This window comes from Sus scrofa, chromosome 3 (genome assembly GCF_054392235.1).
Source record: "Sus scrofa isolate SSC_HxYL_T2T_F1_AM1 chromosome 3, Sscrofa_HxYL_maternal_Yorkshire_Landrace_v2.0, whole genome shotgun sequence".
Classification (NCBI taxonomy): Eukaryota; Metazoa; Chordata; class Mammalia; order Artiodactyla; family Suidae; genus Sus; species Sus scrofa.
Window position 1 is genome coordinate 110,494,488 of NC_139385.1, and position 27,538 is coordinate 110,522,025.

Below are 27,538 nucleotides of genomic sequence, written 5' to 3' on the forward strand. Positions count from 1 at the left end.
TAGGGGTTGAATCAGAGCTGTAGCTGCTGGCCTACTCCACAGCCACAGCAATGTAGGATCCAAGCTATATCTGTGACCTACGCCACAGCTCACGGCAACACCGGATCCTTAACCCACTGAGTGCGGCCGGGCATCAAACCTGCATTCTCATTGTTACTAGTCAGGTTCTTAACCCATGGAGCCACAGTGGGAACTCTGGATATTATTATTATTATTTTTTAAAAATATTATTATTTTACTTTTTAGGGCTGCACCTGCGGCATGTGGAGGTTCCCAGGCTAGGAATCAAATCGGAGCTACAACTGCCAGCCTACGCCACAGCCACAGCAACACAGGATCTGAGCTGTGTCTGCCACCTACACCACAGCTCACTGCAACGCCGGATCCACTGAGCAAGGCCAGTGATCGAACCCGCAACCTCATGTTTCCTAGTCGGATTCGTTAACCATTGTGCCACGACAGGAACTCCCCTGGATATTATTTTTAATCAAATAGAGAAAATTAAAAAGGGGCTCAAACTCTTCTGTGGTAAGTTTTCAGAAGACTGAATTTGGGAGTTTCTGTTGTGGCACAGCAGAAATGAATCCCACTAGGAACCATGAGGTTTCGGGTTCAACCCCTGGCCTCGCTCAGTGGGTTAAGGATCCAGCGTTGCCGTGAGCTGTGGTGTAGGTTGCTCAACACCAGCTCAGATCTGGTGTTGCTGTAGCTCTTTTGTAGGCTGGCAGCTACAGCTCTGATTAGACCCCTAGCCTGGGAACCTCCATATGCTGTGGGTGCGGCCCTCAAAAGACAAAAAGAGTAAAAAAAAAAAAAAACCAACAATTTATGCTTGAAAGATCACATTGATTTAAACAATGAGAGCAAAACATATTTTTGCCTAATTTGAAGAAGTTTAAAATGTATTTTGACATTTTATTTCTGTTCTTTTAAAAATATAGAAGTTGGTCCACTTACTTGGGTCCATAGTCCCAAGTAAGTGAACATCCAAGTTCCTCTTACTTACAGCCCTGTGTAATCTGAGCCCTGGCCACAGGTCCAGCCTCATCCCAACTCTTCCTCCATGTTATCAGCATTCTCAATGTTATCACTTTACTAATTAAAAATGTTAGCCCTGTAATGAAAAGTTAGTTTAAAAAAAAATCTGGAGTAACCGCTAAAATTTCAGCGATTGGGGGCCAAATGAGTTCACAGACATTTTCAGTAATATAAATACTTTCATTTATCACCACCAAGAAATTCACGGCAGAGAAAATTTACTGTGTCTACATATGTCACTCTCTCTGCCCCCCTCCCCATGATTGGAACAGAAGAGAGGAAAATTATTTTAGCTATTTAAATCACCTTTTCATCTCTCATATTTTGGGGAAAAAATGACAAGCATTTGCTACCTGAAGGGGTCTTCCTAGCCCTTCTTTGGCACGAGGGACATTTTATGCAAAGCTTTTTTCTTATCATGCTCTGTTGTCCATCTCTCTCAATATAATTTGCTGTCTTGAAAGATCAAAATTTTCTTGAAACTGTAATCGGTTCTAAGAGAAGATTCAGTGGGATGCCTGTGGAATTTACCCATGTATTTATTCCAAGTGACTTTCTTTTTTTCTTTCTTTCTTTGGCCACAGTGAGCAGCAACTTGATGTAGGATCTCAGTTCCCAGATCAGGGATTGAATTCAGGCCACAGCAGTGAAAGTGCCGAATCCTAACCACTACACCACCAAAGAACTCCCTCAAATGACTTTTTAGTTATTATTTTTCTAGGACTCCTATTAGAGGTGAAACCATCACACAAATTGATTTTGATACTTTCAACTTCACAGAAGAGAAATCTTCAACATCCTTGGTTAAAAACATCTGTCAGTTATAAAACATAACCTTACTTTTTACAAAGAGCTTTTTGGAGAGCCTGACATATAGTCACTCAAAATCACAAGCTATTAAAAACCTATTAGTGATTGGAAACTACTCAGATGTTCAGAATAGGTAAATTATAGCATAGTCATGTGAAAGAATACTATACAGCGATGTGAATCAATGAACTATGATGGTGCACGTGGAAAAATATAGATGACTCACAAATATAATATTGATCAAAAAGGCCAGTTGCAGAAGAGTATGTGGGTTGATTACATTTACATAAAGGTTTCCATACAGGTAAAACTAATCAGTGGTGTTGGAAGTCAGCCTTTGGTGGGTGGAGTGGGGTAGGTATTCCAAGGGAATAGGAGAGAGGTTTCTGGGATGATGGGAATGTTCTGTTTCTTGATGTTAGTCATCTGGTGTGTTTGCTTTGTGAAACTTCATCAAGCTACGTACCTACCAATTTTTTTTACTTTCACCATGTAAATTATACTCCCATAAAACGTTAGGAAAAAAAGCCCATAAGTACAATGGGATTATGGGAGAGTCTGGGTCGTTGGCAGGCATCCCAGCATCCTTCACTCCAGACATGATGGCGGCCTCCGTTCAGTCCCGTCTCAGACAGGGTGGCCGATGGTGGGAGGTGGGGCAGGCTCCAAGGAGACGGTGTGGATGGTCTCTAATTATACTTTTCCTTTTAGAAAAAGAAAATTTTTTTCTTTTTCCAAAAGAGGGACTTTAAATGATAGTTCGCAGAAGAACCTCCTTGATGTCATCTACTCTTGGAATACTTTTCTCCCTGACAAGATCCGTGTGACTAAACCCACACCACACACACCCCTAGCTCAGCATCACACTGCCTAACAGGGAGGGGTGGTGGCACCGGGAAGGCTTGGAGTATCACAAAACTGGCTTCAAACTTCACTACTTCATCTGCTCTGTGACCTTGGGCAGGGTCTGCTCTCTATGCCTCAACATCCACTCATAGGTTGATAGTGAGAATTAAATAAAGCCTCCTAAGGGATATATATTGTGTCCAGCACACTGCCTGACATGTGGCAAGCATTTTGGAGAGTTGTCCCTTACTTCCGTCACCTCTAATTTGTCCTCTGCACAGTAGTAGGTATCATTTTTATGTAACAAATCAGGAAACACCTTGCGTGGATCAAGATCATACCTGCCGAGGGGCAGAGTGTGACTTGAACCCCAGGTGCCCAACTTTTCTGATATGCTGCCTCAGACTCTGTCCCTGCAGCTGGCCATACTCCTGTGGTTCCAAGACCCCAGGGAGATGACCCTCCCAGATCTCTGATTATTTCATTTTCTCAGCTCCCCTGGTTATAGCTCCTGGAAACCCATCTCGCTTCTCTTCCACCTTCTTCTGTAAATGATGACGTTTTTCCTCTCCCACTGACCCAAGAATCCCAGATGCCAGAAATCCAGAGAACAATCTGTGCCCTTCCCTGGGGCCAGCCCTGATTTGCCCTCTGTGCTAGCAGCATCTGGCTTGGGGAGGGGGTCCTGCCCACACCAGGCTTCTTACATCTGGAATTGGTCCAGAAGACCCAAGAAGAGGGCCCGGGCCATAGGAATATGAGTGCTGTTGGGCAGGCTCAGTTATATAATTTGCAAGGCCCAGTGCAAAATAAGAATGCAGAGCTCCTTGTTTTTTAAAAAAAATTAGGAATTTCAGAGAGTTCCCGTTGTGGATCAGTGGGTAAAGAAACCAACATAGTGTCTGTGAGGGTGCGGGTTGGATCCCTGACCTTGCTCAGTGGGTTAAGGATCCAGCATTGCCGTAAGCTGTGGCACAGGTCAAAGATGCAGCTTGGACCTGGCATTGCTGTGGCTGTGGCATAGGCCTCAGCTGCAGCTTCAATTAGACCCCTAGCCTGGGAACTTCCATATGCCATAGGAGTGGCCCTAAAAAGGAAAAAAAAAAAGAATGTTGAGAGTTCCCGTCATGGCTCAGTGGAAACAAATCTGACTAGCATCCATGAGGACACAAGTTCGATCCCTGGCCTTGCTCAGTGGGTTAAGAATCAGGCATTGCTGTGAGCTGTGGTGTAGGTTGCAGAGTCTTTGCTTGGATCCGCTTTGTTGTGGCTGTGGTGTAGGCCGGCGGCAGCAGCTCTAATTGGACCCCTAGCCTGGAAACCTCCATATGCCACCGGGGGCCCTAAAAAGCCAAAAGCCAAAAAAAAAAAAAGACTGTCAAGCTAGCAAACACAGGGCATTAAGGATGGGCTCAAGGATGAGCCCAAGGATGGGCTCCTGGGCCTGCCTTCTTGAATCCTATGTTGTGATTCTGCTAGATAGGATCCTGAGATTTATGGCCCTAGACACCCATTCAGAACCTGGGATCCAAGCTTGCTGGATTCCCTGGTCTCCTCAGAAGGGACTAGATTGTCGGTGAAGTCAGGGGCCGGTGTGTGTTTAGGACCTGAGCAGAAAGACGACAGTGACCTGGGGACTTTCAGCCCCAGTGATCTAAGGCTCTGAGGTCACAGTAACCTCAGATGTTAGGCCTCTGTTGTGAGGCTGGTGGGGTCAGTGTGTGGTGGGAATTAGAGGGGTGGGGAGGTGACGGGGAGGTGGTGGGGAGGTGAAGCACCTGAGGAGTAGCTTCCAGGGCCCTATGCAGGAGTGAGGGGATGCTTAGGATCTGGACCTTGGAGGGAGGAGGGAGTCTCTAGGGTTAAAATGCCTCAGGTTGGGACTTCTGGAAGTTGAGGCTGGTGCCATATGGCCTCTCAGCCTGGGATGGTTCCAGGGATCTGGAGGGCTTCCTGAACTTCTTGAGAGTGGGGCTGATAATCTCCCTGTCTCTTCTTCACCGGGAGCCTCTGCATGCCCTGTGTCCAGGGCAAACCCTTCTGTGTGTGCATCATCTCTTCCACTCCCCTCCACTCCCCAGCTATGCCACCCCTTCCTCCAGACCATCTTAGCACAGACTCCGACAGGAAGAGCACAGCCTTTGGCATGAGAAACCTGGGCTTCTGTTCTGACTTGGCCATTGACTCGCTGTGTGACTCTAGCCAAGCAATTCAACCTCTCTGAGTCTTGGTTTCTCCAAAAGAGAATAATGAAAGTACCCGCCTCATAAACTGGATGTGAGAATGAAATGGAAAAAAAAAAAATAGCCAGAGTTCCTGCTACATAATAAGTGCTCCATAAACTGATAATTGTTAGCAGTCTTATAGGAGGAACAAGATAATGTGAACAGGCAGCATGGTGTATGGGGCTGATCATTTCTATTCTGAAATGGAGGCGTGAGACTTGAAATAGTGTCTATGACATAGAAGCTTTCAGCACAGTGCCCAGTAGGGGCAAAATGTAAACCATTTGTTCTTCCCACCAGCTCTTGGGGCCTTCTTAGATCCTCTCTCTCACTCTCCCTAGACAGCTTATACCCCATGGCTCTCTGGCTTTGAAAGCAGCCACGATGAGAGGGTATTGAGTGTGGCTCTGTGGAGTCGTTGCCTGGAGGGGGGACCAGGGGGTCTGGTGATACAGTGAGAGGGGCAGCCTAGCTGGCTTATTCTGCCCACTGGCCCCTAACTCTGGTGAGATACCCCAATAGCTCTATCTGCCATTCACTCCAAGCTGGTATAAACTTCCATGCCCCTATCTACACCCAAAGAGGTCCCAATCTTTTGGCTGCTTGGCCAAGAATACAGACTCTAGCAGTCAGTTCCTCTGTGTGTTCTTTTTGTAAACAATTTTTTTTTTAATTTTTAATTTTTTAAAATTTTGTGGCTGCACCTGTGGCATATGGAGGTTCCCAGGCCAGGGACTGAATCCCAGCCACAGCTGCAGTGTTGTGGCAATGCTGGATCCTTTAACCCACTGCACTGGGCTGGGGATCAAACCTGCACTGCTGCAGTGACCAAAGCCGCTGCAGACAGATTCTTAACCCACTGCACCCCAGCTGGAACTCCGACCCTCTCCTCTCTTTATTCTTTCCAGGCTTCATCCTTTTGCCAACCTTATTTAGCCCCCAGCCTGCTCTGTCTCACCAGGTTCTGATCCAAATCCGACCACTTCCACCTAGCATTTCCCCACTCCTTCCTCGTCCGACCTGCCCTCCTGGGCTCTGGTGAGGGTCTGTGTACCCCTCTGAGATCTCTGGAGGACCACACGCACCTCTGGCTGCAGGAGTGTTTGTCAGCCATTCCATTCTGGTGAGAGCAGCCAGCCAGGCCCCAGTGTGGGCCATCCTCAGTGCCCTCAGGGCCTGGGGTGCCCCTGAAGTGCCCTCCTGCCCACGCTTCTCCAGCCCCACTGAGCGCCATGGGCTCCTGGGTACAGCGAGTCAGGCCTGTCTCCGCTGTTGTTTATGTAATCCTTCCCCACAGTAACGGGGTGTTTACTGTTGCACAAACACATTTTGTTTTAACGGCTGACAGTAAAACTGTCTGATAAAGTTTGATTTAGCGAAAGAAAGCAAAATAAATCTGGGGCCACAGAGAGCTGTTGGGAGGAGTAACTCCTATGGCTTTAAAGATGGGGCAAGAGAGTGAGGCAGGGGTGGCAGGACAGGCTGTGTCCCCTGGCTGTTCTTTCTGCCTGTCTCCTGAGAGCACCTCCACCAGCTCCTCTGCCGAAAGCTGAGTTCTAGCTATACTCATGAGCTCTTGGTCCTGGCAGCATATGCTTGGGCTTCCTCCATTGTCTGCTTTCATGACTTGTCTCCATCCTTCAACATCAGGTATAATTTGTTCCTCCCCCAGGAAGTCTTCCCTGATTGCTCCAGCTCAGAAAGAGCTGGCAGTGTGGCCCGAGAGAAAGATCCTTGAGCTGGGAGACCTGAGGACTAGATCTGGGATTTGTTGGCAGTGTAGCTGCAGGCAAGTCACTTTGACTTTAGGGATCTTGGCTCACGCAGCTGCAAAAGGGCATGAGCAGGATAAAATACATAAAAGGGATTTGTTTGTTTGTTTGTTTTTGGTCATTTTGCCTTTTCTAGGGCCACTCCTGCGGCATATGGAAGTTCCCAGGCTAGGGGTCCAATCGGAGCTGTAGCCACCGGCCTATACCAGAGCCATAGCCATGCCAGATCCGAGCCACGTCTGTGACCTACACCACAGCTCATGGCAACGCCGGATCCTTAACCCCCTGAGCTGTTCTGTTTGTTTTTTTTATTGGCCACATCCGAGGCATGTGGAAGTGCCAGGACCAAGGACTGAACTCACACCACAGCAGTAACAATGCTGGATCCTTAACTTGCTAAGCCACCAGGGAACTCCGTTTCTTGTTTTGTTTTAAGGGCTTAGTTCTTCATAAAGCCCTACACACACTTAAGACCCTCTTTTTTTTTTTTTTGTTTTCCTCTGAAATCTCACAAGGCATGTCTTGGCTGTGCATTCAACTTGTATTTCACTTACAAAGCAAGGCAGAGTGAGCACCCGTCCTTTTACATGTGGGATAATTCCACAGCCTGTTGCCAGTCCTCCCTTCCTGGAGCTGTTTCCTATCCCTGATTTGTCTGTAAATAGCTGAGGTGAGGCAGGAGGTACCCACAAAATGTTTTTTGAACTTTTTATTCAAGTATAACTACATACAGGAAAGAATACAAATCATAAGAATACGGCTTAATGCGGTTTCTCAGAATGAACTCATCCACATAATCAGCACCCTTATCAAGAAACAGACCATTTCCCCCACTCCTGAAACCCCATCCTGGAGACAGGCTGGAGGCTGTCTTGACCTCACCATAGATGAGTCTCACCTGCCCTTATACTTTATACAAATGTGTATAAGTAAATGTAACATTTACTCTTTTGTATCTCCATACTTTCTGCTCAGCGTCTGTTTGTGAAATTCACCTGTATCGTGGTTCTTTCATTGTCTTTGCTGTGTCTTATTTCATTATGTGAATAAAGCATAATTATTTATCCATTCTATTGTTGGGCCTTTAGGTCATTTCTAATTTGTGCATATTATGAATTGTGATGCTTTGAACACTCTTGTACATTATTTCAGTGAATGCATTTTTATTTTTATTTTTTTGGATATATACCTAGGATGGCATTATTAGGTCAAAGGGCATGGATACCCAAAGGGCAGCTTTAGAAGATATTCCTGAATAGTTTCCAAAAGAGGATCTGCTAATTTATATTCCACCCAAACTTTGGTATTATCTTTTTCATTTCAGCCACTCTGGTCAGTGCGTAGAGCCATCTAGCTGATGGTTTAGTTTATATTTCTGATTATTAAGGAAGTTGGGGCACATTTTTATATGGCCATATATGTATTGGCTATTTTTATATCTTCTTTTGTGTAGTGTTCGTGTAAGTCTTTTGCCCATATTGCTATTGAGTAGTTTGTCTTTTTTTTATTAATTTGTAGGGGTTATGTATATAGTCTGGATCTGGGTCCTTTACCATTTATATACATTTCATATATTTCATATATGAAATTTTCTCCCACACTGTGGATTGCTTCTCCAGTCCCTTAATTGTATCTTTTGAAGAACAGAAATTCTTCCTCTAAATAGAATCCAGTTTATTTAAGCTTCCAGGAAGTATGCTTTGACCGGTCAAATCCAACTTTTATCTTCCTGGCTGACTTCATTTCTTTCCAAGTCATCCTGTTTTCCATATTTTTTTGGGGGAAAAGAAGAAGATGGTTTTCAAGGAAAACCCCATAATTCAGGTCCAAACTGCTCACCTTAAAGCCTTTTTCACTTGGAAGTGTTGCCTGAAAATTCCAGGTTCCTATGCCTGGGGACCTCCCAACCCTTCCTGTTTTCTAAGAATCCAGGTTAGTTTTGTGGACTTCTCTTTCTTTTGCCACTTAAATCTGATCAGCCCACTCAAGAGAAACTAAAAGGCCAACAAGCAAATGAATCCATTAATAATCAGAGAGATGCAAATTATTAAATAATGAGATTTCACTTCATAACTATTGGGGTGGCAGAAATTAGAAAGCTGAATAACACCAAGTGCTGGCGGGGATATAAGGGTTTAAGAATGGGCCACTCTGCTGAGAGGAAGACTACTGAATTAAAACTACTGACACCCTGAGTACCAGCAGCCCCCTCACACAGGATGGGAGGGTCATGGTAGGGGTTTGCGTCACAGTTTTGTGTTGGTGTCGGGAACATCTGGGTGTCATCCTTGTTGGAGTGGTTTGGGCAGGTTGTGGTAGCTACATATCATGGAGTGCCGTGTAGTAGTTGGAAGAAACAGATTAGATGGACACTCAGTAGCGTGCGTGGGTCTTTGAAACATAGGGCAGGGTGGAAAAGTAAAAAACAGGATAGAATTCCTGCTGTGGTGCAGCGGGTTAAGAATCCCACCGTAGTGGCTCAGGTCACTGTGGAGGCATGGGTTTGATTCCAGGCCCAGCATAGCAGGTTAAGGATCTGGCATTGCCACAGCTACGGCATAGGTTGAAGCTGTGGCTGGCCTGGGAACTTCCATATGCCATTGGTGCGACCAAAAAACAAAACTAGATGGAGATATACAGCATAACACTATTTGTGTAAGGTTTAAAAATATGTATGCACAAAAGAAATATAAGTACTTTGCAAAAGCACAGATAAACTAAGGGATACATAATACATTGAGAGGGTTGCTCGTGGGAAGATGGGCACGAGGAATAGGGATAAAATCAGATTTTAAAGAGCTCTGATAACTTCAACCTTCTTTTGCTTAATGCATCTTCTAGCTCCATCTTTAAAAATGCCCTCCTCTATAATTTCTTCTGATTCCCTTCTCAAAGGTCTCAGGCCTCACCTGTCAATCTCCCTTCAGAGAGCTCCTCTTAGGCCATGTCTGACAACTTATAAGTTAATGTTTACAAATATTCACATTTACTCTGAACAAGTACTCAGCACACTGCAGTGGCCAACATGCAATCCCATGGGACTAGAGATTGTGGGGAACAGGAAGACTTGAAGGGAGACCCTGTCTTACTAGTCATGGTATCTGGCACCTGGGAGCTGCTCAATGTCTTTTGAAGGAATCAAAGAAATTCTAGCTCTGCTGTTTACCAACTGTGTCAGCCAGGGCACACACCTTCACCTCTCTCGGTTTTGATTTCCATCTCTGTCAAGTGGAGATAATAATTGCAATTCGGACCACACAGGGTTTTGTGAAGCTTAGATGAGATCGATGCTTTGGAAAGCACTTCATTAACTGTAGAGAGTTATCTGTGCAACAGAAAAAGAGTAGAGAAAAGAAAGCAGGGGGCTCAAATTCCAGCACTTGTGCAAATGAGCTGTGGGACCTTGAATAAGGTAGCAATCTCTCGTCTCAGGTTTTAAATTCTGCAAAATAAAAAACAACAATGTCGACCATGTAGGGTTATTATAAGGATGAATGACGATGTTACGAGGATGAACAGTACCACATATTTGCTATTCAATAGTAGGTGTTTAGAAAATGGGGGCCTCTATATCTTCATTTGTTCATTTATTCAGTGAATCCTCACTGAATGTCTACAATGGGCCAGGCAAGGTCTAGACCCTGGGAATGGAGCAGTGAACAAAATGGATAAAAACCCCCAAATTCCTGTCCTTTGGTCTAAGGGAGAGGGGTCAAAGAAGAAACAAAATTAATAAGATATGTATATGCTAGTTGATGACAAAGGCTGTGGAAAAAACAAGGCAGGAAAATGGAATAGGGGAGTCGCAGGGTGGTGGTGGAAAGGATTTCCTTTTTATGTAGAGTGGTTGGGAAAAGCCTAGTGGAGAAGGTGATGGCTTGAGTAAAGACCTGCAGAAGGAGAGAAAGCAAGCCCTGGGGAGGTGCAAAGGCCCTGAGGTAGGTCCACACCTGGTGTGTTCAAGGCACAGCAAGGAGGCCGGGGTGGCTGAGATGAGCTCAGAGAGCTAAAGGCAGCAGTAGGGCTGCTGGTAGAAGCCCCACTTAAAGACTGCTATAAATTACACCCAGCTGGACAGGGATATCTCGGGGGAGGAGGAATGATTGAGGGAGTGATTTTGGGGGATGGAGGAATAACCCAGGTAAGTGTATTATTTATCTATGGCCACCTAACAAATTACCCCCAAACTCAGCAGCTTAAAACAACAATCATTTATTATCTCAGAGTTTCTGTGGGTCACAAATTCAGGCACCCCTTAGGTCTCTCACATGGCTGCAATCAAGGTGACTAGGCTGCAGTTATCTGAAGACTTGACTGGGGAGGGTCACTCTTTGGCTGTAAACAGAATTCAGTTCCTTTCAGGCTGCTGGCCAGAGGTCTCAGTTCCTTGCCAAGGGGGTCTCCCCTAGTTCTTGGCTTCAGAGCAAGAGACTGTGCCCAAGAGGGAAGCCACAGTCTTTTAATAACATAACCTTGGAAGTGACTTCTCCTGATTGCTGCTTCATTCTATTTGCTAGAAAAAGGAGGTTACACATGAATATCAAGGGAGGGGAATCAGCTGTGCAATCAGAAGTGAGGTTGCCTAACACCACGGATTGTCAGGTGTGGCATAACTGCCAAAGACTAGAGAAGGATGAGAAATTATTTGTCCAGATGCAGCAGGGACATCTGAGACTTACTTCATCGGTACCATCCGGTTGTACGACTTTCTTCAAGACCTATGAGTAACTGAACAAGGACGAACCTATCTAGCTAGCAGTTCTCTGGCTCTCTTCTATATGGTCCTCCGAACCTGGCTAATTAGGCTCTCTGGCTACTCATGCTGGGGCTAGGTTTCAACTCGCAGGGAAACGGTGTGCGTTAGAAGTGTGTGCGCGCATGCGCACGCCCAGATCTGGGCTGATCTTCTGTGATGTCTGCCTCTCGCGTCCCACTCTTCCCTGAGCCCGGAGACCCCCGGGTTCACCTTTCTTCTGCTCCCTCCTCTGCACTTTGTCGAAGGTCACGTGGGAGGAAACAAGCCCCACGCGGTTTTAATCATTTTGCTATAAAAGCCGAGCTGCTCTCGGCTTTGATCCGGGCTGAGCTGCTGGAGGAAGGGCTGGGGGCCCGGCCGGCCTGTCCGCAGAGCAGCTCCGCGCACACGGCTCCCACATCAGACGACAGCCGTAAAATGGAGCACAGCTCATTAATTCTCCCTCTTAACCAGGGCACCTGACAAGAAGTGACTTTGAAAACCCGGAGGACGGATGGGCGGGCGGGTAGCCGGCTCTGGGGCTATGCGAGGAACATCTGTTTCCAGGTCCCTGGCTGTTAAATTGACATCTTTTTATTTGAAACGTTTCTTTTATTTCCCAACTTCCTGTAATTGGCAAGGTCTCTGTGCCAGGGAGTAGACAGCGTGGCTTTGTGGGCCGTAGGAGCTGAGTGGCTTCGCCGTCCTACATGACTGGCTTGTAAGTACCAGAGTGGGCAGCCTGGCACTCTGTCAATTATTAAACCTCTATTTGTGCAGAGAACATCAAACCCCATAAAAAACCAAAATGGCCTTGAAATTGAAAACCCAGTGAACGTCTGTGAGCCTCCATATGAGAAATATTAGCTTTTCAGAACTAGAAAATTCACTTGGAGCCTGGCATTTTCCATCAAGAGTCTTCTCTCTCCTGGAACCCAGCAATTAAGCTTCCTTAACAAGAATGATCCAACCTCTGTGCCTATAGCCTTCATCCTGGATGCTGAAATAACTACTGGTGGTCAAAGACTGAGATCACACCTTTAATCTTGACCTGGTCAAAGTCACTAGCAAAGACTGGCTTGACCTTTCTCAGGTTGACAGCTCAGGGCTCTTAGGATGGGGGATTGGAAATGGTGGGTAGATGATTCTGTTTCTCTCTTCTTCATCCTAGGGAGATTTGGAGCATCTTATATTCCTGGAAGTCTGATCCACATGCTTTACCCTTCATTCTTCAGGGTCCACCCTTGGCCAGGTGAATCGCTGTCAGCAGGACAGGTTAGCAGTCAGTCCCAAGGGATCACCAAGAGAAAATTACATCTGATATATCCTTTGGTGTGCACAAATGCATGTGCTTGTGTACACACGCATGTGTGGTGCCAGAATGTGAGTTTGAATTGTTACATCTGTGTTAAAGTGGGGGGTCCCATGATGTCTTTGTGTTTCTGAAGCATGTGCCTAAGAAGTGAGTGGAAGAGTGCATAATGTATCTTTGTCACAGTGTATTTCTGTGTGTAAAGGTGCACAAGGAACTGCTAGGATGAAGTGGCTGTGCGCATTTGTAGATGTGTGTAAGAATGAGAATTCCCTTGTTTTTATGTTTCCTGAAGGTGGTGGGGATGTTCTTGTTGGTTCTGCTTTACCAGTGATTCTAACACTCATTCCCCTTAATATCCAAGACCTTGGATATTCCCATCCCCAGCCCTTTGAAGCTCCCATTAAAATTGTAGGCTTTTAAGTAAGATTGCCTGGGTTTGCCTTCTGGCTCCATTTCTTTCTAGCCACATGATCTTGGGCAAGTTGCTTAACCTCTATAGACCTCAGTTTCCTTTTCTGTAAAAGGAGAGTAAAGTGGTGCCAAATTGGAGAATCCATGAAATAGTTCATGTAAAGCAATTTGAAACTCCCTGCCTAGATGTCATCGCACCACCCTTGTCATGTCCATCACTTCCACGTCTTATCTCAAATTCTGTATTTACATTGTGCCCTTACTGGTCTTCCATTCTCCTGCATCTTCCTTCATTTCATTATCAACCTGCATTGACTTGATTATTGCAACCTCTTTGCCATTGCTATGGTGAACCACCTTTCCAATCCAAGCCACCAAGCTAGGGAGTTTCCAGAAGGTGAAACTGCTAGGTATGACCCAGCCGAGAGGGGTCACTTGAGTGGCAGAACCAGAGTATTGACAAGCTTTGATCTCTCAACTACTTGGGTGGAGAACAAGAGCAGGTGAGTGCATGCAGAAGGGGAGCCATCCAAATGGGCTCCCCTGGCAGGTTTCCTCCTTCCCTTCCTGTCTTCCTCTTTGGGCTTGGCTTGGGTTGAGGAAGGAGGCCCCAAAGCTATGCCTATTGTCTGCTCTCTATCAGCTTGGTAGTATCCCAGAAAGAAAGTCAATGGCCTGGTCATTTTGGCTTTTCCATTCCAATTTGAATATATTAAAATGCAGCCTTCCAGCTGGGTAAATCCCCAGGCCATTGAAATAAAAGGTTTTTAACTTTAACCATTAAAGATTTAACTAGCCAATAAATCTAAGCATGTGGGGGGTTGTTACCAAACGTTTATTACATTGCTCTTGCTTTTAACTTAAGAGCAAATGCCAAGTGTGGACTTCCATGAAAAAGACATTTCCTTATGGTCAAAACTGATGTCAGCGCCCCCCCTCCCGCCCCCCCACCCCTGACCAAAAAAGCAAGAGATTGCTGAATCCAGAAGGGTCCACTCACTTACTTCTCAAATCCCTTTAGGAGTTAAAATGGCTATATCAATTTTACAAACCAATTTGCTTACTGAAAAAAAGGTCTGTAATAGCCTCTTGTAGCCATGGTCAGAACATGACTGACTAAATTAATCCAAAAGTCTACTTTCAGTTTGAGCATCTTGGCGCCGACTTTTCCAGAACCAGATTTTATAAAGGCACAAAGGGAATATAGCTTTAGTGAAGAAAATCACAAGATTTTTCTGTTTTAGTATCTTCTAGGTGAGTTGGATAATCAATGTCTTGGATCATAATGCTTAGTTTGGCCTTTTTTACCTTTAAGGCGAGCAGGAGATCTGCCCGGTAGTGAAATATGGCTTTTAATTTACACAAATGTAAACGTCCAGAACTGAACCATCATATTCACCCTGGGCTTAAAAAATGAATAGAAGCCAGATAAATCTTGGCCATTAAAAAAAAAAAAAAAAAAAAAAAAAAAAACAACAGAAAAAGATCTGACATCCATGTTGAGTTATACCAGCCAACGAAAGGACAGAGCCTCATTCCAGATGTGCTATTTTCCTGCCCATTGACAGTTCTGCAACCCACCCCAGCCATAAAAAAGGCCTGAAGTGGATTTTTAAAAATCTGGCTTAAAAAACTCCTTTTAGGGAGTTCTCCTTGTGGCTCAGTGGAAATGAACCTGACTAGTATCCATGAGGATGTGGGTTCGATCTATGGCCCCACTCTGAGTTAAAGGATCTGGCATTAACAAGGAGCTGTGGTGTAGGCCTGGTGAGGCTGTGGTGTAGGCTGGCAGCTGTAGCTCCGATTTGACCCCAACCTGGGAACCTCCATATGCCATGGGTGCGGCCCTAAAAAGCAAAAAACGAAAACTCCCTTTAGCCCTCGAGGCCTGCTGGGTGGGTCCTCTGGGTTTTATTTCCTGCAGAATAAACCAGGGAGCCCTGTTTGTGGGAAATACTTAGTAAATCCTGGCCTTTGCTCACAAAACTTCCCTCTGGAGCATTTTTCACATCCAAATAGGAGGTGAATAAAGTTGATAAGCAGTTGTAATTTTTTAAAAGTGATTTTACTTGTAGCCTGAAGAGTTTCAGCTCCATGAGGCCACATCCTCTGCTCCCTAAATTATAAGGCAGAGTGAAATGACAGTGTTAAGTCATGGGCATTTCTCCAGCCAGTTCAAATTGCGAGGGACTCTGACATTTGCCTTTCGACTGGCCTCCCATCCCCATCTCCCTGGCTTCAGCCGAGGAAGGGACATTGGTGATGCGAGGGTTCTTTCTGCTCTCACAATTGGCACCTTCACCCATCCCCTTCATTGCCACTGCCTAGAAGGAAGAGTGAATCGCAGGCCCCTGGGTACAGAAGCATTTCCCTGGAGGTCCCCAGCACTGTCCTTCGATGTGGATGTGGTAGGGAAGAGCTAGGCTCCATACATTCTAAAGCCTCCTCCATGGAGAAATTATTTCCAAACCAGAACAGAAGGGAAGCACACACTGATTGGCTGGGAATCTCTGGAGTCCGAGAGGCAAATCAGTTCAGATGCTCCAAAGACCTGTTGCATCCTCAGAAATGGAAAGAGCTGGCACCATTCTTCAGTGATATGGGGTGGGCTGTCTGCCTTCTGAGGCTTCTAAACATTGGGGATCAGAAACCCACCTGGAAAACATAGGTGCCTCACACCAGCCTCTCCCTGGGGCACTTGCAGTTCGACTTTGCTCCCTCTTCTGCCTTCTCTGACTTTCAAATTCCATCCTGTTAAATCCAGAAGAGAGAAAGAGTGAGATAGAAACTTCTCAACTGTTATTAGACTATTTCACTCTCTGGATGACAAGCCATTTTGGAGGGAAACTTTTTTTTTTTTTTTTTTTGATTTCTTATACTTGTGCAACTGTACCTGGCAGGTTTTTTGAAGGGGCGTAATCTTGACACTGCTGACGTTCCTCCCAGAAAGAATATAGCTGCTTAGAAAATACTCATCTCTTCTTGTTCATCCATCTATCCATCCATTCATATGTTAGCTCATTCATTCATTCTAAAAATATTGATAGCTTCCTCCCTCCTTCCCTCCCTTTCTTCCTTCCCCTGTCCATCCATTCATATATTAGCTCATTCATTCTCTCCAAAAATATTGATATTTTAATGCTTCTTTCTGTGAGTCTCTGCCAGGTGTTTGGTTCAGGGCTGTAGGCAGAGCAGAACCCAGTGCCTGAGTAGACAGTCAACCAGAGCCGTCCGGGAAGATGAAGGTGACCCTTGACTCGGGGTCTAAGGATTACTGAGTGGGACCCTCAGTGGGTTGGGGATCCGGCGTTGCGTGAGCTGTGGTGTAGGTCGCAGATGCGGCTCGGATCCCGCGTTGATGTGGCTCTGGCGTAGACTGGTGGCTACGGCTCTGATTAGACCCCTATCCTGGGAATCTCCATATGCCGCAGGTGTGGCCCAAGAAAATACAAAAAGACAAAAACAAAAAAACAAAAAAAAAAAACCCCAAAAAACAAAAACCAGGAGCATCTTGCACACAATATAGGTCGGATCAGGCTTTTGTTTTCGCCCTGAAGCTCCTCGTGGTGCTGTTCCAGAGGCTCTTCACCAACTCCTGGGTCTGCTCCACACTTAATTCCTGCTCCTGGAGAAGGCAGACCATGTTGAGTAGGCTTTCTAGTTTACTTCCTCACCCTCTGCTCCTACCAAGCCCACCCCTCAGTGTCCCAGCCTAGGTGTCAAAACTGACCCCTCCTAGTTCCCTCGTGATCCCTTTGCTCCCATGTCTTCCGGAAGCCCCTAAACCCTGAAACTCCGGGCTCCTGCATCTGTTCAGTCTCTCTTCCCTACCAGGACATCCATGGCTCATCTACGTGGGGTGGCCCTACCTCTCCCAGGCTCTCCATGGGCTGCAACCTTGGACCTGAGCAAGGGGGACGGACTCCATCTGCACAGGCTGGGACCACCCCCCACTCCTGCCAAGACATTGCCCCAAACACGTTTCCCTGCTTCTTCTTTTTCCTTGTCCCTTCTGAAAATAGCCATTTTAAAAGGTTGAAACAGGCTTCATGAGGTTTAAGGGGTTTATTAGTTTTAGAAACCATGTTCCCTGTTTGGAGGGAGGGGAAACAGCTGCCTTCTTTTCCCATTACGTCAATCCACAGGCGTCTGTAATTTACATTTTTTTTTCACTCAAATGTTCAGAAATAATGGAAAGGCTCTTGAAAAAAGCCGATGAAATAAAAACTGGGGTGGGGGGGCTCGGGAAATGTGTATTATACAAAAACCAGACCCGTGAGCCTGAGGCGAGACACCCCAGTGACCTGGGGGGGCTGATTAATGAGGCAAAACAAAGGAAGCCCAGGTGAGTGTGGATGCCAGGGTTTCCTCACAGTCACTGCCGCCCATGTGCTGGCATCTCACTTCCCACGCACGACCTCTCGGATGGTTTTCATTCGGAAATTTTAGACCCGCTGATATTTCTGCCTCAGGAGAAGACTCCTGAGCCGTGGATGCCAGGCAGGTGGGGGGCGGGGGTGGAGGAAGGGAGCCAGGGCGTGGAGAGTGGGACCCTCCTGCACCCTAGCCTCTCTTTCTCTTGGTTCTCAAAGGCAGTCTTTTCTGACCCAGCCTTATTCTATTCAGTCCCTTCTTTAGTTCTGCCCCTGTTCATTCTCTGAGGAAAAGGAGAGGAAGGTCAGAGGGTAAGACCAAGGTATGGTGTATTAAAATCTTCCTTCCTTTTTTTTTTTTTTTGTCTTTTTTTAGCTATTTCTTGGGCCGCTCCTGCGGCATATGGAGGTTCCCAGGCTAGGGGTCGAATTGGAGCTACAGCCACCGGCCTACGCCAGAGCCACAGCAACGCAGGATCCGAGCCGCGTCTGCAACCTACACCACAGCTCACAGCAACGCCGGATCGTTAACCCACTGAGCAAGGGCAGGGACCGAACCCGCAACCTCATGGTTCCTAGTCGGATTCGTTAACCACTGCGCCACGACGGGAACTCCTAAAGTCTTCCTTTCTGACAATCTTCCAACATGACAACTTCTGTTAAAAAAAGAGAGACTGGACGTCTAGTTACACTTCAAATGTCCATTTACACAATAGCATATCTATTTTTGCATATGGGCTGTTCTGGGTGTTATGTCTCTGAATGCTATTTCATTAATGTTCTGTCGGCAAATATTTTAAGTGCATACCGTGTGCCAAGGATTTCTGCCAAATGTTTTAGGCTTTGGGGATCTAAGGAGACCAAGAGAGACGTGGTCTTTGCTGCCTACGTTGGTGGAGGCACTAGGTTGGAAAAAGCCGTCAGCAGAGGCCTCTGATAGCAGAAATACTGGGTGTTGGAGTCCTTCCTGTGGGAGTGGAGTGGGAATGAGTGGCTAGAAAGCCTTTTGGAGGAAGTGACTTCAGGTGCCTGGAAGGAGGGGGACTTAGTCAAGAGGCTCTGGAGGGGATTCCAGGCCGAGGGGAGGAGATAGCCTTGCACCTGGACAAACATCTCCTCCAGGAACGGAATACAAAGAAACTGTAAGGCACGGAAAATAACTGCACGCATGCGTAGTGGGAGCAATTATGCATAATAAGATATAAAAAGGCCACAAACCAACTACCATTTCTGAGACATGGTGGTGGTGGGGGCAAATGCAGGGTACTGTGCATGATCCCTACACACAATAGCGCCAAGGGGGTGGGCAGACCACCTGAGCCACCCCTCTGGCTGACCTACTGATCCATCCCCACCTTCACCCTACTTGAGGGACCAGCCCACACCCTCCTTAGAGAGTGAGCAAGGCATCTGTTTTCCCGCCTGCCTGAATTTCTTGCCTGAAATTACATCAGTTTTTCTTGATTGAGTGCAAGGATCCAGGTGAGTAACAGGGAGATGATGTGCCTGGACCCAGGGACAGAGAGAGTTAGAATGTAGGTTCTGTTGAGTGGCGGGATGGTGACTGGCGGAGATGGACCTGGAAATTGGGTGGAGCAGCAGGAACCCAAGCTTGCAGGCTCCTCCCAAGGAACTTCATTCCGTGGGCAGCGGGATTGTTTGGAAGGGTTTAAGCAGGAGAGTTGATATCTCTTTGAGCCCCTTCCATACAATGATGGAAGTGGCCTTAGAGATTGTTCAGTCCCACTCTGTTTTTTTAGATGATGAGGTTGAGGTCCAGAGAGGGAAATCCCATTCCTCCTCTTAACTACCATTGTTACCAGCTGGTATGTATTGACAGCTTATAGACCCCAGCCCTTTGCTAAATGATTGCTTGCCTGGCGCCCCCCCGCCCCATCCTCACAACATCCTTCTGGGGGGAAGTACTAGTGATGTGATGTGCCCATTTTACAGATGAGAAAACTGAGACCCAGATAGATGGCATAACTTGCGTAAGGTCACTGGGCAAGTAAGTGTTAGAGCAAAGTCTGTCTGCCTTTCCAGTCTTAACTCCTCCAAGGTCCCATAATTAACAGCAGGGCTGGAACTGAAACTCTGGCTTCCTGATATGGTCTGAACTAATGCGCTTGCTGCCCATGGCATAAGTCAGGTCCCCCTCCTTCCTTAAGAGGTGGGCACACACCTTGTCCCATCTTCTCTGCTTCTGTGGGCCCTGTGTCTGCTGACTCTGTGTACTCTCTTTGCCATAGTGACACTTTTGGACATGCCACATTGGTATCCCATTCCTCATCTATCTTCTCATAGGTATTTCAGAAAAATGGTAACACTGAGACAGTATTTGTGTTCCAAGGAGGACTAGGACTAAACTCAAGGAATCTGGGGTGGGGAGAAATTCTGAACCTTGGGTTAAACAGTCTTGTGGCCAATCTCTTGGCCTAAGGACACTGACTGTGGTGGCAGCATCAGCCCCTTCCAGCCCGTTGGTGAGCTGGTCTGTCCCTGGTTAGCAGTCCCCAGGATAAGGATCTCCCAGGGCTGGCCACTGTTGGGCCACTTGTCCCCTGGAACTGTCGCCTTCAGGTTCTGTGGGGCTCATGGCTACCGGGTCTAGTGAAGTCCCAGTCACTTGTCATTGCTTCCCAGCTAATGACCTCCTGGCCTGGCCTCATCTTAGCTAATTTCTGCAATTAGGGAAGCTTGTTTTCAGAGACTGAAACAGGAACTTTTCTGAATTAGCTTTTATGGTTCAGAGCCTTTAATTTGAGATTTAAAAAACATCATAGCTCGCCAAAACCAAATAAACTGCAGCTAATGAAATTCGCAGAGGTTCTCGGAGAATGCTTCTTACTGGTGCTCCTGCGTGATTTATTGACAGCCGGTTGTAAAAACAATCTTATTAAAGGTCATAATGTTGGGTTAAAAAAAAAAAGCCCTTTAATTTATGGCATAATTAGGCTTCCTCCAATAGCTCCACTGGCAGGGCTGTCACTTAGGGCTCCGAGGAAGCACTTGGTGTTTTTCATTATATCACAGTGAAGGAGATCCATGTTCCTAAAGGGTCCACTGACTTTCTCTTTATGGCCCTTTTATTGCTGCTAAAATAGTCAAAACAGGGGGTTGATTAGAGCCTACTGATTATGGGAACACCTCTTGGAGGGGGGAGGGGGCTCAGGACTTCAGGACGTGCCTCCGACAGAAAGGGATGGACTGTGAAACACGCTCGCTCGGGAAGTGTGACCTAGCTTCCTGGCTCTTCCCCCAGACCCTTGTGGATTGAAGGCTGACCCCAGGCAGGTGGGGCTGGGGTGATAAAAGGCGTGGGGAAGGTGCTAATGCCTCGAGGAAGAGGACAATCCTGTGACAGGATGTGTATGGGAAAAAGAACCTTAAAATGCTAATGGGTCCCTAGGTGGAGAGCAGCCCCAAAGAGTCCAGTGGATATTGCCTGTGGCTGGCCCTGCAGGGGGAAAGGAGAGAGACTCAGTATTTGTGTATTGTGATGGGGCTGGGGTGGGGGGAGGGCAGGTCCTGGCTTCCCACTTCCTGTGAGTCCCAGGCATTGCTTTTTCTGGATCCAGTGCTCCAGGGCTGTGCTGGTGCAGGGGGATACCTGGGAAGCTGGTGGGGAGTCAAGGAACATCATCAGGGATGTGTGATGACCGCCAAACCTGAAGTGAGGGTCTCACCCCCACCCCATTCTGTTCTCCCTCCCCAATCTGAGGATCTGAGAGCTTCAGCTGTGAGCCCACCCCATGCCAGTCTTCTCCCCGGGTCTGAGCCCTGATCCACTGTCAGGCTGAGGTGGACACGCATCTCCGAACTGCCTTAGCCCTGCAGGCTGTGTATGTGTGGAGGATGGATTATCTTTCCACTCATGTATGGTGTGGCCATTGTGATGGGGGCAGGGGGTGGGAGGCGCTGCAACTATGCCCTCCTGAAGGAAGGGGTGTGGCCTGGAGCTGAAGCGCAGGAAGGCTTAGGTGGCTGTGTGGGGCTTTGGCAGCCCCAGGGGCTGGTTTGCGTCTTCTGCGTCTCCTTTGCTCTACCAGATGTTGGGTGAGGGCTCCAGGCTTCACCCAGGCTGCCCTGTCTCTGTGCATCTCATTGTGCCCGGTTGCATGGCATCCTATCAGATCTCACCCAGCCTCTGAGGTTTCCTAGCCACTCGGATATCTCCACTATCCTGCACGAAACTGGTGAGGACATCCCATCTCCCCTGGGGAGCTCGGAGAACCCACGTTCCGGCTCCTTGAAGCTGAAGGTCAGAGCCAGGCCTGTGATGATCTCACTTTGGAGTTGCAGCCTTTCTTCACCCTCCTCCTCTTCCTTTCTTTCCCCCCTCCTTCTTTTTTGGAATCACAGTGCAGAAGTTTTATTTGGGAGTAATATTGTGAAAGGAAAAGGGGGATGGCAGGATGAGGCAGGGGGAGATTTGAGACCAGGCGGCAGAACGGACAAGGTCCCTTCTGCCTCTTTTCACAAGGTCACAGGCCTCCCGCACATGTGTGAACTGGCAGGGAAGGTTCTCTGGGTGCTGTCTGCCTGGGTCTGCCCCAGGAGGAGACTGAGCCTAGAGCTGAGCTGGGTGAACTTTGCCATAGCTTCTGGTATTTTCTGAGGGTTCCCTTAGATTTTTTTCCTCCAACTTCAATCTGAGGGAGAAAGAGAGGCCTGGAAGAAAGGACTTGCCCCTTGGACCAAAGTCCTCAGTCAGGGCTTCAAAGTTAATACAGTGGGAGTTCCCTTTGTGGCTTAGCAGATTAAGAACCTGACTAGTATTCTTGAGGATGCAGATTTGATTGAGCTTCAAAGTTAATACAGTGGGAGTTCCCTTTGTGGCTTAGCAGATTAAGAACCTGACTAGTATTCTTGAGGATGCAGATTTGATTGAGCTTCAAAGTTAATACAGTGGGAGTTCCCTTTGTGGCTTAGCAGATCAAGAACCTGACTAGTATTCTTGAGGATGCAGATTTGATCCTGGGTTAAGAATTGGGTGTTGCCACAGGCTGAGTGTAGGCTGCAGATGCAGCTTGGATCCTGAGCTGCTGTGGCTGTGGCATAGGCCAGCAGCTGTAGCTCTGATTCAACCTCAAGCCTAGGTACCCTCATATGCTGCAGGTACAGCCCTAAAAAGGAAAAAAAAATTCATGCAGTGAACATTATTGAGCACCTACTATGTGCCAGACACTGTTTAGGAAGATGGGATTACAGAAATGAACAAGTGTCCAGGCTAAGGCAGAGATGATCAAGAGACATATATAAATTAATGACATTATATGTGGTAAATGCCACATCCGACTTTACGCCAGGGGCTAGGGGAGTACAAAGAAGACCCAGGTGACTGCCTACTGTCTGGGTTTATCAGTGACTGTGTGTGAGCACACATATGCGAGTGTGTAACTGTGTGTTGATGTGATGTGAGCATATGCGTGTGTGATTGTAATTGAATGTATGTGCGAGTGTGCGATGCTGTGGTGTGAGAGTATATGACTGTGTGTGCGTGAGTGTGGGTCAGTGATGTGTTGTGGAACTGGCCTTGGGGGACCACTGGTAGCCGTTGCAAAAGGTGGACGTGCTCAGAGAAGCAGTGGTACCTGGTGCGTGCTGAGTACACAGGAGATGATGCCTATATATTTTCTGATTGGACAGCTGCCTCCTCTTTCAGGGCAAAAAATAGAATCTGCTCTGTGGGCATCAGTGTGGCCTTGGTTTTTTTTCAGGAGCTTTTGTCATCTCAGAAGAAGAAAGGGCCCAGGAATTGTTGCTTCTTCTGGATGTTAGTAATTGAACCTAGAGGGTAAAAAATATAAATTCTTGACGTTATTAAACGCTAGTAACATCATGCCCCTTTAAGTGACCGTAACTCCAGTCAAGAGGTGGTAATAAGTTTTAATTCATGTCTGCCATCCTTTTATACTTTCTAAATCTTCAAAATTTTTTCTGAATCAGGAAAAAAAAGGCTTATTAAAAGAGGGATCCGGCTTTTCCATGTAAACTTGTTCTGAAAGGGTGTGGAAGCTGCTTGGGGTGCTGGCACCTGGGATTACTTTAGATCGCTCCCCCCCACCCCCTTTGCCTGCCCCGACCTGCATTTTCTCGTCAGGCCTTCACTGCTCCTGCCATCTCGCCCTTGGGCTTTGTGTCTCAACCTGGGTTATTTGTCTTCCTTCCCTGTGATTGACAACCTATTCTGGAGTCGCATTTCCAGACTGACCTCCGCCTTCCCCAGCAGAGCACAACTCTGAGATCTACCTCAGCCCTCATGCTTATTTCCCCTACCTCACATTCGGCTTTGCATCCCGTGGGTCACAGGCTGGGCACTCCCAACCAGTCCATCAGGGGCAGGAGCAGGCTGGAATTAAGTTGGAATGAAATTGTCTGGTGTCTTTTAAAAAAATGTAGCATCTCCCTTTGGGTTCTTCTCTCTCTCTTCTTAGAAGCTGGCAATTATTCATCATTTATAAATTGAAGATAATCCCACTTCCTGATGACTCCTGGCAGACCAGGGCTTGGGGAAGGAGAGTTTCTTAAGAATTTTCATCCCAGTCTGCATTTGTAAAGGAAATAACTAAAATGCCTTTATTTCTTAGCTGTAGACTTCTGAGGTCTGGCTTTTTCCAAACAGATTTCTGTGTATTAAATCTTTTAATAACAGTAATAGTCTCCTATCGGATTTTTAAACCCAAAGGACAATTGTTTGGGGCATGTTTCAAGGTACAAATTGTACACAGCTGTCGGTCAAGGCCACCAGATTGTGGGGCAATGGTGATTCTCTCTCCAAAGATCATTCCTTTCTGTCTTTTTAGGGCCACACTTGTGGCATAGGGAAGTTCCTAGGCTAGGGGTTGAATCAGAGCTGTAGCTGCAGGTCTACACCACAGCCACAGCAACGCTAGATCCGAGCTGCATCTGCAACCTGCACCACAACCACAGCAACACGAGATTCGAGCTGCATCTGCAACCTACACCACAACCACAGCAACACTAGATCCGAACTGCATCTGCAACCTACACCACAGCTTGCAGCAAGGCTGGATCCTTAACCCTGATCGAGGCCAGGGATCGAACCTTTGTCCTCATGGATACTAGTCAGGTTCTTAATCCACTGAGCCATGATGGGAACTCCTCCATCTTTTTTTTTCTTTCTTTCTTTCTTTTTTTTTTTTTTTTTTTTGACCTAAGGTGAGGTTGGAATTGGAGTTAAAGTTAGGGCTGAGGATAGGATGGGATTGATTGGAGTTGAAGTTGGCATGGGAGTCACTTTATTTAGTGTTATCATTGGGCTTGATGAGGCCTGGCCTGGATTCAGATGGTTGTGATGTAAGCAAAGAAGATGAGAATCAGATGGGGTTTGGGTTAGTATGTGGTTTGCTGTTGGTGTTGGGATTAGGGCTGGGCCAGGTGCTTTGCTGAACTCTTGGAAGCTCACTGGTGGGAGCTATCCCTCTGAGGGATGTGCCATGCCTGAATTTTCACATCACTGGGACCAGACCCATGGTCCTGCCATGCAGTTTTGGGTTGAGTAAGATAAGGACCCATTGTTTCCCCTCTGGGAGTGTTTGGGGATTGGAGGCCCCACCTGGGATTTCCATGGCAGTAATTCCCAGCCTTACTGGGAAGCCTGGTAAGACCCAGGGTGGGGGTTTATCTCTTCTGGCTCCAGTAGAGGCAGTGGGCCCCAGTATTTGCTGTACTATGCTTCCAGGCAGTTGGGACAGGACGGTGGAACAGTCTTAGGACCTGAGGCACAGAGTCAGCCAGCTGGAGCCTGGGGGCATCTCTGGCCAGAAACACACACCACCTGTGTCCAGGTGACTAGTTTTCTCCCATTTCAGTCATTTTGAAGAAATACTGATTCCATTTCAGCAAGAAACCAATTCTATTCTTTTGCCCCTACGAGGAGGCAAGCAGGGGCATTCATTCCAGTGCCTCTCTGGGCTAGTCATCTGAAAGGGTACAGGGAAAACCCAGGTAGAGGACTCACGTGTCCCCAAGCCCACTGCCCAGGCACAAGCAGACGTGGCTGAAAGGTGCCTGTTTCATGATTGCTCCTGCCAGGGCCGCCCTATCCCACATTCTCATCATGCTGACATTACCCTAAGCCCCACCCCCAATGTGCCTCTATAGCTTTGCCTGTGCTGCTGTCAGCCCTTCCTCCTCCTCTCCATGTGTCTAGAGTCTCCTTATCGTCCAGGATCCAACCCTTGTGATGTCGTATTACACTGACTTATGGACGAAATGCAGGGACAGTGTCTTATCCACGACATCTCCGTAGAATCTTGTCTAGAGACTGGAAGAGAGTGGGCACACAATCAATGAACAAAGAGCTGGAAAGAACAGGCCCCCCCAGGCTGATGCATTATACCAATTTTATTAAGCCTTAGTCCTTTTTATGGAGGAGGACTCCAAAATCAAAAATCTCTGTATATTTTCTGATTGCTCTCTTTTCTTTAACTTAGATTGAATTCATTAAACCTAAGAGATGACCATGTCTAGGTGCTATCGGCCATGTAGCGCTCTCAAGGTAGGGAGTAAGTACAGAGCTGGAAGCATAAAATACCTCCTCAATGTCATGGACAAACAGAACACAGAAGTAGAGGTGGAATTTTTCCTATGTCCCCTAGCAGTGCACTTGGTTTTCAGACAAATTTGACCCCTTTAAAGTTTTAAATTTTTTTTTTTTTTTTTTTTTGTCTTTTTAGGGCTGCACCCGCAGCCTAGGAGTTTCCCAGGCTGGGGGTTGAATTGGAGCTGTAGCTGCCAGCCTACGCCACAGGCACAGCAATGCCAGATCGGAACTGCATCTACGAACTATGCCACAGCTCATGGCAATGCAGGATCCTTAACCCAATGAGCAAGGCCAGGGATTGAACCTGCATCCTCATGGATACTAGTCAGGTTTGTTAACCACTGAGCCATGACGGGAACTCCCTAATTTTTAAAATAACTGGTACTTATTGTATCCTTAGCACATACAAAATCTGTTCTAGGCTTTCGAATGTCTAAGCCCATATAGTCCTCTCAACAAACCTCTGAAGCACGTGCAGTTATTATCCCCATTTTATAGATGTGGAAAAAAGGCCCAGGGAAGACAAGTGATCTTTCAAAGATCTCACGATTCGTATGTGGTAGAACAAGTATTCCAAACTAGACGGTGTAATTCTCTATTGCTTCCTAACGTACCTCTCCAACTCGTGCCTTCTTTTCCCTTTCCGTTGATACCACCATCATTTACACTTTGATCTTCTGCACGTCTTTTTCTAGCAGGCTCTGATTTACTCTCCTTAGTTGAATTCTATCCCTCTTCACTCTTCCTAAACCTGTAGGAACAATCACTCTTTTCAATGATGCCTCATTCCAAAAAAAAAAAAAAAAAAATCTGCATTTTTAAGTAACGTTAACCATTCCTTGAGAATCTGCCCCCATCTCTGATTTGCTGTTTCCCCACGTTTCCCTTCCACGGCAGTGCTCCCGCTATCCAGAACCATGTGTGGCTTCCTGAACAGACCAGGGCCCACCTGCCCCTGGGCTTCGGCAGGACTCTTCCTCCCAGTGGGTCGGCCCCCTCCCAGGTGTTTGCTTGGCTAGCTTATCCTCAAGACTCCTCAGCTGTCACCTCCCCATGACAGTCCCAATCTGGTTGTGGGGCTATCTTCTGGGCTCCCATTAACCCCCCCATGCCTCCCTCTCTATGGCAGCATGAGCCACGGTGCTTTGTTACTATGTACTTGCCTATTTTGCTTCTGGCCTCTGGGCTCTAGCTGGACAAAATGCCTTTCATTCCCTTGGCTTCTTCATCTGGAAGCTTTTGTTAAGGTTTATTGACTGAAAAGCCAGTGATTCCATCTTGATGCTGTGTGCAGATGTAGTAAGCAGGCCATCCATATCTTTATCCACATCATTCATAGAATGTCTGAACTGAGTAAGACAAGAGTGAACCCTGAAGCATGTTTGTATTTTCTGACACTTTCTTCTCAGATTTCTTCTTGCCCAGTCTAAGTAATTTCACCAAG

General features: G+C 46.8%; 3 long non-coding RNA genes across 7 annotated transcripts in view; 1 reads left to right on the forward strand and 2 right to left on the reverse strand.

The window, feature by feature from the left end:
- The window catches only part of LOC146404854 (uncharacterized), a 1,116,837-nt gene that overhangs the window by 303,578 nt on the left and 785,721 nt on the right, over positions 1-27,538 (reverse strand). The window contains exon 2 of one of the 3 annotated variants that reach the window (XR_014842150.1): positions 412-470. The exons of the other annotated variants lie outside the window; for them this stretch is intronic. This is a non-coding gene — a long non-coding RNA (uncharacterized LOC146404854). The remainder of the gene's footprint in view (positions 1-411; positions 471-27,538) is intronic. 3 annotated transcript variants of the gene reach the window in all.
- Positions 1-27,538, forward strand: part of LOC102165712 (uncharacterized) — an 846,917-nt gene that overhangs the window by 11,174 nt on the left and 808,205 nt on the right. Inside the window, exon 2 of one of the 3 annotated variants that reach the window (XR_014842136.1) lies at positions 12,598-12,701. The exons of the other annotated variants lie outside the window; for them this stretch is intronic. This is a non-coding gene — a long non-coding RNA (uncharacterized LOC102165712). The remainder of the gene's footprint in view (positions 1-12,597; positions 12,702-27,538) is intronic. 3 annotated transcript variants of the gene reach the window in all.
- Positions 22,142-26,903, reverse strand: LOC146404856 (uncharacterized). Its single transcript, XR_014842149.1, has 3 exons — positions 24,488-26,903; positions 22,382-24,441; positions 22,142-22,293 (listed from the first exon to the last, which is right to left on the reverse strand). It is a non-coding gene; the product is annotated as an uncharacterized LOC146404856 (long non-coding RNA).